The sequence below is a fragment of the Paroedura picta genome, chromosome 2, assembly GCF_049243985.1.
Source record: "Paroedura picta isolate Pp20150507F chromosome 2, Ppicta_v3.0, whole genome shotgun sequence".
Classification (NCBI taxonomy): Eukaryota; Metazoa; Chordata; class Lepidosauria; order Squamata; family Gekkonidae; genus Paroedura; species Paroedura picta.
In genome coordinates, this window is record NC_135370.1 from 69,745,081 (window position 1) to 69,755,302 (window position 10,222).

The 10,222-nt window shown below is 40.4% G+C and overlaps 1 long non-coding RNA gene across 1 annotated transcript; it reads right to left on the reverse strand.

Annotated features, from left to right (window-relative positions):
* Positions 1 to 1,229: 1,229 nt before the first annotated feature.
* On the reverse strand, positions 1,230 to 8,836 carry LOC143828681 (uncharacterized). Its single transcript, XR_013227829.1, has 5 exons — positions 8,614 to 8,836; positions 4,683 to 4,803; positions 3,443 to 3,518; positions 1,954 to 2,066; positions 1,230 to 1,386 (listed from the first exon to the last, which is right to left on the reverse strand). It is a non-coding gene; the product is annotated as an uncharacterized LOC143828681 (long non-coding RNA).
* Between the last annotated feature and the right edge of the window lie 1,386 nt (positions 8,837 to 10,222).

Below are 10,222 nucleotides of genomic sequence, written 5' to 3' on the forward strand. Positions count from 1 at the left end.
AAGGCTAATTCTGCAACCTGAGCTCCCAATGTGTTTTTCAGAAGTGAAATTGTTTGAAAGGGGCCCTGTTCCTTGATGTGTTACAGGGGAGCTTTTTAAACACATGATCACAAAATAAGTACATTCATTATGTGATAAGGTCACCATGTGCGAAGGCTTTATCACATTAAAAACAGTGTGGGAATTGGCCAGTGTGGGAGTTAAAGTAAAACCAGGAAAAAGGATGAGTTTGCAAATCAAGTAGGCAGAAGAAGACATTTCTCATGTTCTCCAACTGCATTGATTGGTCTCCTTGATTGGCCATATAAGTACAGCCTTTCTTGGAATAACAATAACAATAAGGTTGGAGTTGTTTGGGTAAGGAACAAAGGGGGCATAGGGGGGCAGGAGAGGACTGAGTAGGAAAGCAAAAATAATATTGGATTCCAGAAGCAAATTCAGATTCTCTTCCTTGTCTCTATGATATGTGCTAGTCTGCACCAAGTACAGACCTGGGGAAATGTCTGATCCCCTCAATATCTGCTTGTTTGCTGCACACCATATTTCCCAGGATTCCTTTAACATCCACTCCGGTGGCAGACAAGTGCATTCAAATATTCCCCATTTCTAGGAAGAAACTGAAAAACCGTTGCAGTGGCCACAACTTGCAGTGAAAGAAACAAATTAATTTGTTTATTTCCTGGAAGATCTGACAGGATATGACGATCTCTTTCTCTCCCTCCCCCCCCCCCCGCCCCTTTCCCCCTTTTTCCTCCCTTCTCTTTGCATTCTAATCCTCTTCTTCCACAGAAGGTCAGGCCTGGTGTATTTCAGATTGTTTAAAACTAACAAGAGGGAAGGTTAAGGTAGTGGTGGGCAAGAAGAGAGATGATTCACCAGCACACATTAAATGCCATCTGATGGAATTGATTTAACTATAAAAGCAAAAGATGGGGCCATTTTTGGAACCTGTTAGAAAGGACTGTGGAAGAGGGAAAACAAGACAACAGCAAACTGATGCCTGAATCCCTCCGCAGCAAGAATGCAGTCACGGTCCTTCAAAAAGTACTTTTATTCCATTTTGAAAGACAAGATGTTATTAGTGAGGCAGATTAAAGATGGCTGCTCAGTTTAACATCCCTGTACCTCACTGCAGAGCTGTGAATGGCAAAGACTGGAATGAATAGGACCCTTTGTAAATTTATACAATGAAGCAAATTCAGAAAGCAGAGTCGTATATGTAAATCCAGCAGCGCTAATTTATTAAATTGCACATTTGATGAAGCTTGATGGCAACTGCCTGTCTCCCTGAGTAGTGTCTCTCACAGTTCCTTTTTCTGCTGCACTTTTTTGTACTCTCTGAGGGTCCTTTTTTTAAAAGTCTGTTGTATGTTATAGGAAAGAGACCTGTATGTGAGAAAATAGGCAATTAGATTAATTGACTGTCTGTGCAATCCCATGCAGAGTTACTCCAGTCTACTCCCGGTCCAGAGTGACTATAAAGAACTGTACCATAAACATGTTTGTTCAACAAACCTCTACTATTATGCAGGGGGAGGACATAACAAAAGAAATTTGCAATTGCTAAACAAAAGAAGAAAAACTAGGGCACCAACTTTTCCTATCTGACACTTTTCCCTAGAATCCTTCCTTAAATCTGTTGAGTTTTGCTTAAAGCATTGTAAAGGAAATGGTGCTTAAGAAATTACATCAAGAAGTAAAGTTATTTGATAGGAAACTAGATAAGCCTTTTCTTGAGATGAACCAACATTATACCAACCACGATCTCACAATCCTTTCCATCAGCATTTTCCATAGCAGTTGCAATGTGTGCTCTAGTGCAGCTGTCCCCAACCCCCAGTCCAAAGACCGGTACTGGTTCATGGATCAGTCGGTACCGGGCCACGGCTCCTCCTCGTCCTCCTCCCCGGCTGCTGCCTCAGGGGCTGCCCTGCCACTCTGCCACCTACTCACCTTTGGTGCTCTCCAGCGGCCGCCATGGAGTGGAGATTTTTTAACTGTTGTCATCAACCATACCTCTTCATAAGGAGGCGAGATCTCCCACTGCCAGCCCTGGTTCCTCATCACTGCACAGTAGAGAAGTAGAGGATGAAAGAGGAGGCAACAGCCATATCCCTGACACCAGTACAGCACTTCCTCTTTGATCAAAGAGATAATGTCATTGCATCAGAGCAAGATTAGGACTGAAATCTAGAGCATCATGCTAATGTGATGATGTCAGAGTCATGCTGGAAGTGACATGGCATGGGAACAGTGTCCATTTGTGTGTCCCTGCCCCATATACTTCCTACCAGTTGGCAGTGCTGGGCTGGCAACGCCAACACTACATTCTGTACTACTTGGAATTTCTAAGCTGTCTTCAAAGCCAGTTCCTTGTAGAGCCCATTACAGTAATCTAGTCTAGCAGTTATAGTAATAAATATCCACGCAGCTAGATCAGATACATTCAGGAGATAATACAATTTTCAAGGTAGCTGTAAGAAAGCTTTCCTAGCAATGATACTAACCTGTTGCCTCTGAACACTGTTTGCATTCTATCACAGGGAAAAGGTAGAACCCATTTCAGGGCCTTCTCTGTACTGATGGAACGAGCTCCCTGAAGAGATCTCACAGAACTCATAGAATTCTGCAGGGCCTGCAAAAGGAAGCTCCTCCACCAGGCATTCAACTGAGGTTAATCCGACCTATAAACATCCGGCGGTCCCCCTCAAGTCATACTCTCCATAACTTGAACCTCCCTAGGGGTTCTGTTAAAGTTGTTCTATTGAAATTGTTCAATGAGTTAATTATGGTAACCTTTTAAACTTATATTTACTTTTAGAATTGTTATTGATATATTGTTGTGACTGATATTAATGTATGACGTTCTATGTATTCCACAATGTTCCCATGTAAACCGCCCTGGGCCGTATGGGAGGGCAGTATAAAAATCGAAGAAAATAAACTAACTAACTAACAAATAATACCCTAATGCCCACCTGGGATTCTAGGTGATGGTGGAGATTTACAGTATCAGATAGCAGAACAAATTTTGAGCCCAGTAGCATCTTAAAGACCAACAAAGTTTTATTTATTACTGGGCCCCAAATGTGTCCTGCTGCTTTAGACCGACACGGCTACCCACTTGAATGTATCAATCAGGCAACAGCCACGGACTGAGCTGACAAAATTAGCAGCGAAGCACTGCCTTTGTCCATAGGCAGATTGTCTGCTGGAGTCACAGTGCTGCCTCATTTCTAAAATCAGGTTGAACTCAGGGACTTCACTTTACCCTATAAAAGGATAGGCTAGAAACAAGCCAATGGGATTTTTCTTAGCCATCATTTCTAAAAATTAAAATGATGTGTGCAGACATGGTTTTTGAAAAACAAAAGGTCTCATATTTAGACCACTGTAGAGTATATATTTATATGTGGTGTTTTACCATATACTGTGATCTTACCATATACTGGGATCTTCTCTCTTTTTCTCTTTCTCCCTCTCACACACAAATCATAGCTATAAGTTCAACAGCCTCCCTGTAAACAACAAAAATCTATTTTTTCCACTTAGGGGCTAGAACTCATTGCCCCCCCCCCCACACACACACACACATTTAAAGGCTATGTAGAACAATTTACAGAGCTCAGATCGAGAAACTCAAATTTGCATTAATCCCACCATTGCTAACTGTGCATTTGGCAGGTAGGCAGACTGTATGTTTTATGGAGCAGCAGCCCCTACAACAACCATATACCACCACTATAAAACTGTCATCGTAAAACACAGGCTATATTGTGACAAACAGAAATTTGCATAGGAGGTATCTTAAAAGGTCATACTGACACAACAAAAATGCATTGTGATAAAACTATTATTAAAGGCGAGAATATATCAGGGCTGCTAGAAATGCTAATAGTGGAAACCCAACCTCCCTTTCTGATCCACCATAACCCCACTTGAGGCCCTAAAACATATATTGCTATGGAGATTCTTGTTATAGAGAGCTTGTCCTTGATACCAGTGGGGAGTCCAGTAATGGCAGTGGGCCAATGGGAAATATTATTTCATTCATTTATTTAAAACTGAGTCTCAAAGTCAGCAAAGAAATATTTCCAATGTCCATTATGAAATTCAGACACAGCAGGAAGGATATTGACAATCTGCCTATTTGTTGCAGGAAAAATTCACATCACAGGCTGAGATAGGGAATCTCAACCACTACAGCAGACAGGAGTACCAAGGACTAACATCACCCCTCATTTACCACCCCCCTTTAACTATGCAGCAATTATCAATGGCAGACAAAGAGGCCAGCCCTCAATTTTCTTCACTTTACTGCTTGTCATAAAGATTCCTATTATTTTGTATTGATTTAGTGTAATTGCCTAATGCAATTTTAATTATGTTAGCTGCCTTAAGCATGCTAATGAAAAGGCAAGAAATAAATTTAAACTAATAGGGACATTCTACATGCTGTTTTCATGCTTTTTACCTAGCCACCACACTCAAGTAGGATTTTTGTAGAGGCATTTTTGTTAAAGCAGCTCTATGTCAAATTTCTGCCATTAAGCATACTTTCAATGCAAATGCTGAGAGATCTTTAGAAAATATTTGCTAATAGCATGACAGCAGAAGGATTTCTCATGTTAAATGTTCTATTTTATCTTCTCATTCACACAACAAGTTCTATTCAGACTCACCTCCTCAGGCAAGAGCTTGAGGGAGGCTTGGCGGACAGTTTCTTAACTGGAGAGCTGGAGGTGATGATAAACCCTGCGGCCCTTGAAGCAAAATGACTGGGCAGTCTCAGGAATAAAGAACCTGCACCAATATATTCAAGATGAGGGCAGAATTTTAGTCAATGGGATGTTAACTGCAGAGAAGATTTGGATCTTGAAAGGCACTAAGCAAGGTTGTCCAATATCTCCTTTATTATTTAATCTAGTGTTGGAAATGATTGCAACAAAAATTAGGCACGTGTCGGAACTTCTGGCGCTTAAAGTTGAAGAAGAGTTTAAGCTGAGAAACTATGTAGATAATGTTGTTGTTAAGCTGACTATAACCAAAAAGATCTCTCCCTATATTACTGGACTTTAAAAAAATTTGGTCAATATTCTGGTTAAAAAATATATAAGGAAAAAACTAAAATTATGATTTTATCGACTCCAGAAAATCTCCCAAAGCACTTAAAAAACAAAAATGGGTGTGGAATAAATCTAGAAAAGGTCCAAAATGTAGGAGTATTTTTGGACAAAGGTATGAGACCTCTATTTGAAAATAATTATAAATTGGTATGGAAGAAAATAAAAGACGATCTACAAAGGTGACACTGGCTGCTTCGGGCTGCAATGGCTGCTTTGGCGGCTGAAGAACACAACCCTAACTGGAAGCCATCACGGGGGATTAGGTTTGATGGCTTCAGGTGACTCTCTTTAACAAATTGCTGGGCTCAGTGAGGGTGACCACTTGTCCCCTCGATCCATGTCCGTCATGGTTGCTTAGGTCAGATGACCAATGGATAGGTGATCCCCTAAGGGAAATTATCAATCTCTCTCTTTCATTGGGAGAGTTCCCTCAGAGGCTCAAGGTGGCAGTGGTTCAGTCTTTGCTGAAGAAACCATCTCTGGATCTACAGGACCCCACCAGTTACCGCCCAGTATTGCATCTTGTGTACCTGTCCTTGGAACACCTGGCCACTGTGATCCATGCAACAATCACTTCCAGATTAGACTTGTAATGCTGTTTACATGGGCCTGCCCTTATCTTTTACCCAGAAGTTGCAACTGGTACAAAATTCTTACTAGATCATCTTGGAGGACACATGTCCAGCCATTCCTGAGACAACTGCATTGGTTGCCAGTTTGCTTCTGGGTCAAGTTCAAGGTATTGGTTTTAACCTTTAAGGCTATACACAGCTTGGGTCCCACCTACCTGCGGGACCACTTACCTGCTTATGCCCCCTGCTGGGTGCTTTGCTCTGCCAGTAAGATTTTGCTGGTCATCCTGGGACCCCGGGAAGTACGCCTGGCCATGACTAGGGTGAGGGCTTTTTCAGAGAGCCCCTGCCTGGTGGGATGTGCTCCTAGAAGTCTCTGGGTTCCACAGGCCCTGCAAGATGGAGCTCTTCCACCAGATGTTTGGTTGAGGCTGGGTAGTGTGCCCAGGGTTATAAGACTGGGTCACTCTCCCTCCTTTTTTGTGTTTTCCCTTGGGGTTCTCCTGGACTGGGTGTTAGGCCGAGTCTATTGGGTAATCTACTCTCCTGAGTTACATGATAATATGTTAATGCCAGGGATTTGAGTTGTTGGGAAGGAGTGTTGATTTTTATCATCATCTTGGAATTATTGGGTTTATAGTATGTTTTAGGATGGTTTTATGATGTTTTATGGATGTCCTTGTATTTTATTAATTGTAAACCTCTACGAGCCAGCTGTGCTGGGAGTGGCAGTATAAAAATGTAATCATATAAATAAATAAATAAATAAATAAATAAATAAATAAATAAATAAATAAATAAATAAATCTATGTAGAAACAACTTTTGGGGGGATTTTAAATATACAAAATGTCAATTGTTGAGAGAAAATTGATATAAAATGTTTTACAGATTATATATAATACTGGAAGTGATAAGTAAAATGGCTAAATATAATGATAAATGTTGGAGATATCAGGGAAAAGTAGGTTCCTTTTATCATATGTGGTGGAAGTGTAAGAAGGTCAAAAGGTTTTGGATAAAAATTAATGAGCTATTAGAAAAATGTTGAATATTAAATTTCCTTTATATACTGAAAATATGTTATTAATTATCATGCCAGTAAATTTACCGTGAAATGCTGAAGATCTTTTTTCAATATAACCACAGTGGCAAGAATTGTAATTATACAACATTGGAAACATCTGGACATACCCAAGGTAACAGACTGGCTCAACAAAGCTTGGAGAGCTTTGTAAGATGGCCAAATTGACAAGTTTAGTTCATAGAAGACCCCTTAAAGAATTCCAAGACCAATGGAATTACTATATAGACTATATGGATAAGTAGTTTTATAGTATGTATTTGTTAAGGAAATAATTGACCATGGAATCATTGCAGTAACTTTTGGTATTATCTTTCTTTTTCTTATCTGTATTTTGAAACTAATAGACTTGATATAAAAAAACAAAAGAATCTGCCTCCATAATCCACATTCATAACTTAAGGAAACCATCTGCTACAAGCCAAAGCCTGGGCATGCTGACAATATTATACTTACAAATACAAGATTACATGGAAATCTACAGAATGATGTAGATTAATACAGCAATTACAACAGAGACAAGAAAACTTAAACATCTGTCACAAATAATTAACAAACATTCTATTGCACGCTCTTACAGTGTCAGTTCACACAGGCAACCAAATCACACATTTGCATGTTTGATGAGAAGTAAACCCTACTGAGTTCAGCAGGACTTCCTAAGGATGCACAGGTGTGTGTTGTTTGTAAAGGAATGTTATAATAAAGAGATACCCAAGCCAATGATTGGATTTTAGAAGTCAAATCTGACAAGGATCCACACTCATATAGCCACAAGATTTTCCCTGCTATTATTTCTGCATCCCAAATGCAAACTGTTCTAGAGTTCAAACATATTCGGGTTTAAGGTCGGAATTCATGTCTCTCTTTATAGAATTTTGCAAGTCATTTCCTGTGCCTCTTTTCACTTAGAAAACTGACAAGTTCATGTGAACTTGAATTTCTGCCTCATTCATTCCCCTCTGCTATAACCTATAGTAAATGAATGAGGACCACAACCGTCAGGGCATCTGAAACATGCATTAGGTTCAGGCTGATGAATGACAACTGGATGCTAAGGAACATCTCTGGACGCCCACTGGCTGGCCCTTCACCTGCCAAATAAGCTCAAACTGACCCTGGATGATTCAAACAGCCTCCCTGCCGTGCAATTCTCAGCAGGTCACTCTGAGAATTGGAAATTTGCTTAGAACGCCAGGAACAAAAGGTCAGCTTCTAGCATTTATTGGATCAGTTGTTTACAGGCACCTTTTGGAAGCAGAGGACTGCTAGGAGATGCAACCAGCTCCCAAGTAGTCTGTAAAAGAAAAGGACAGAGGTCCCAAGCCTGGCTCCAAATACTTCATGGTTAGATCGTCATCATAATTTGAGATAACTGGTGATGTAATGAGCACATATTATTGCGAATGCATAAGAGCTGGGCGAGCATTTATACATCATCTATATCATATCCTCTGGAACACCTCTTCCCATGAGACTTTCTGGTCATGAAACTATGGAAACCTTTTAAATGTAAAATAGCCTTTTAAAGTAATTGTCTAGCCTTTTTTTCTAACTGCTGCTGGTGCTATGTGATTTTTGTTTTGTTTTCCTGTTGCTCAATTCTATTGTTTTTCCTTGCCATTTTAGTTCTAATGCTATTTTAGAATTGTTCCAAGGCAGCTATATCTTATTGTACACAAACAAATAACGTCCAAAGTGTCAAACACAGAAATGCAATATCTGTGCTCCATGTGTGCTTCTCTTCAAGTGCTGTGGAAGCAATCCTGTGCTGCAGGGTATGTTTTTCTCATTCTGGGCATTTTGAACTTCTTGAAAAATATTGGTCTCACCAAGCAAAAATGCCCAGAGCCAGAGGAGCTGCACTCCACAGCAGAAGACTGCCTTTTCAGCACCACTGGATCACCTGCATAAAGAGAAGAGAGCGTGCAAGTTCAAGGATACCATACATGGTTAGCTGTTACTTGCAAACTAAACTTTCAACCTAATGTTCCTCAAGTGCAGAGAAATGAGGTCCGAATTGTAATATACTTTGAAAAAAAGTTGCATTCAAAAAGAAAGCTGTGGGTTTTCTTAGAAATATCATCATTGAATTTCTCCACAAATTCTGGATGGTCACAGGTCACATGGTCCTGTTTCCAAACAGAAGCAATGCTTGAGGGATGTATACAGGAAGCAGGAGTTGGTACTTTCCAATGGGGCTGGTGGAGAAGATGGCAGAATGACAGGCAAACTTTGCTAATCGTGGTTTTCCCCTCATCCTCCTCCCTTCCAAAATGGCAGGAAAAAAGTTGTATGCCAAAGACATTCTAAACTGTTAATTCATGATAAAAAAGTAGAGCAGCAAACTCTATGCATTTGCAAACCTAGTTTTTTTTAACCCATAATATTCATATTTCACCTTTCCACCCAAATAGGCTCTCCAAAGTGAGCCTAATGCTACTCTTCATTTTGACACTGCGTTTGAAACAATAGTGAGGATACTTAAAGCAGGGCAGAAATGCGATCTTTTCTCAAAACCCACTATTCCACACACTAGTCAAAATAATACAATTTATGAGACAAAGGGCATGAGCTCTGCAGGGCTCAATTTGAACCAAAGCTCATCAGATCCCTCGTTCAGGAAGTCAAGTCCCATGTTGTCAAATAACATAAAGCAAGGAGGCCTTTGAAGTCAATGGAAGTCCCTCACTACTGGGTAATGACCTGACCTCTCTATAACCAATAGGTTTGCCAAATGGCATGAAAACAAAAGGAAGGAAGGAACATCAAAGCCAGCTGAATAAGTTGTGAGCTGAGTTCATGTTCCTCTCTTTCTGCAGGTAAATTCAATCCAAAGCATGGCCAGTACCTGAAACTCACTGAACCAACTAGCAATTAACTTTTTCTGCACACATTCTCACATGATCCCTGCAGCTGGAAGCAGCGGAGGGGAATGCCTTCTATGAGTAAATAAAGAGCCCAACTGGGCTTGGAACGGCTCTGAGAGGGGCTCTTGCCACCCCCCAACAGGTCGCTCATAACCGGGAGTTATTTCACTGATCTTGCTGCTGCATGTGCAGATACTCCATGTGGATCAGCAAATTGATGCTGGTGAAATCATTCCTCCCCGGCATGGTTTTTGCATGAGACATTTGCAAGCAGGGGGACACCCTTGTGAGCCAGCTTGAGCACTTTTTTTTTCTTCAGATGCTGTTCCCCACAGCTGCTGTGTGGCTGAAGGATACATATTAAAATGCATGCAAAAAGTATCTAGTTTGGCTTTCTCTGCTGACAGAACCAGTGTGAATTTTGTAGGGGCAGGGGTGTCTGCATTTGGTTTTTGCTTTTATAATCAGAATTTTTGGGTGTTTTCTTATATAACTGCCTTTATAAGGATGTATATTTTCTTTTATGGAGGAAGAAAAAAAGGATAAAATAATCTAAACAAATAAAGCTCTA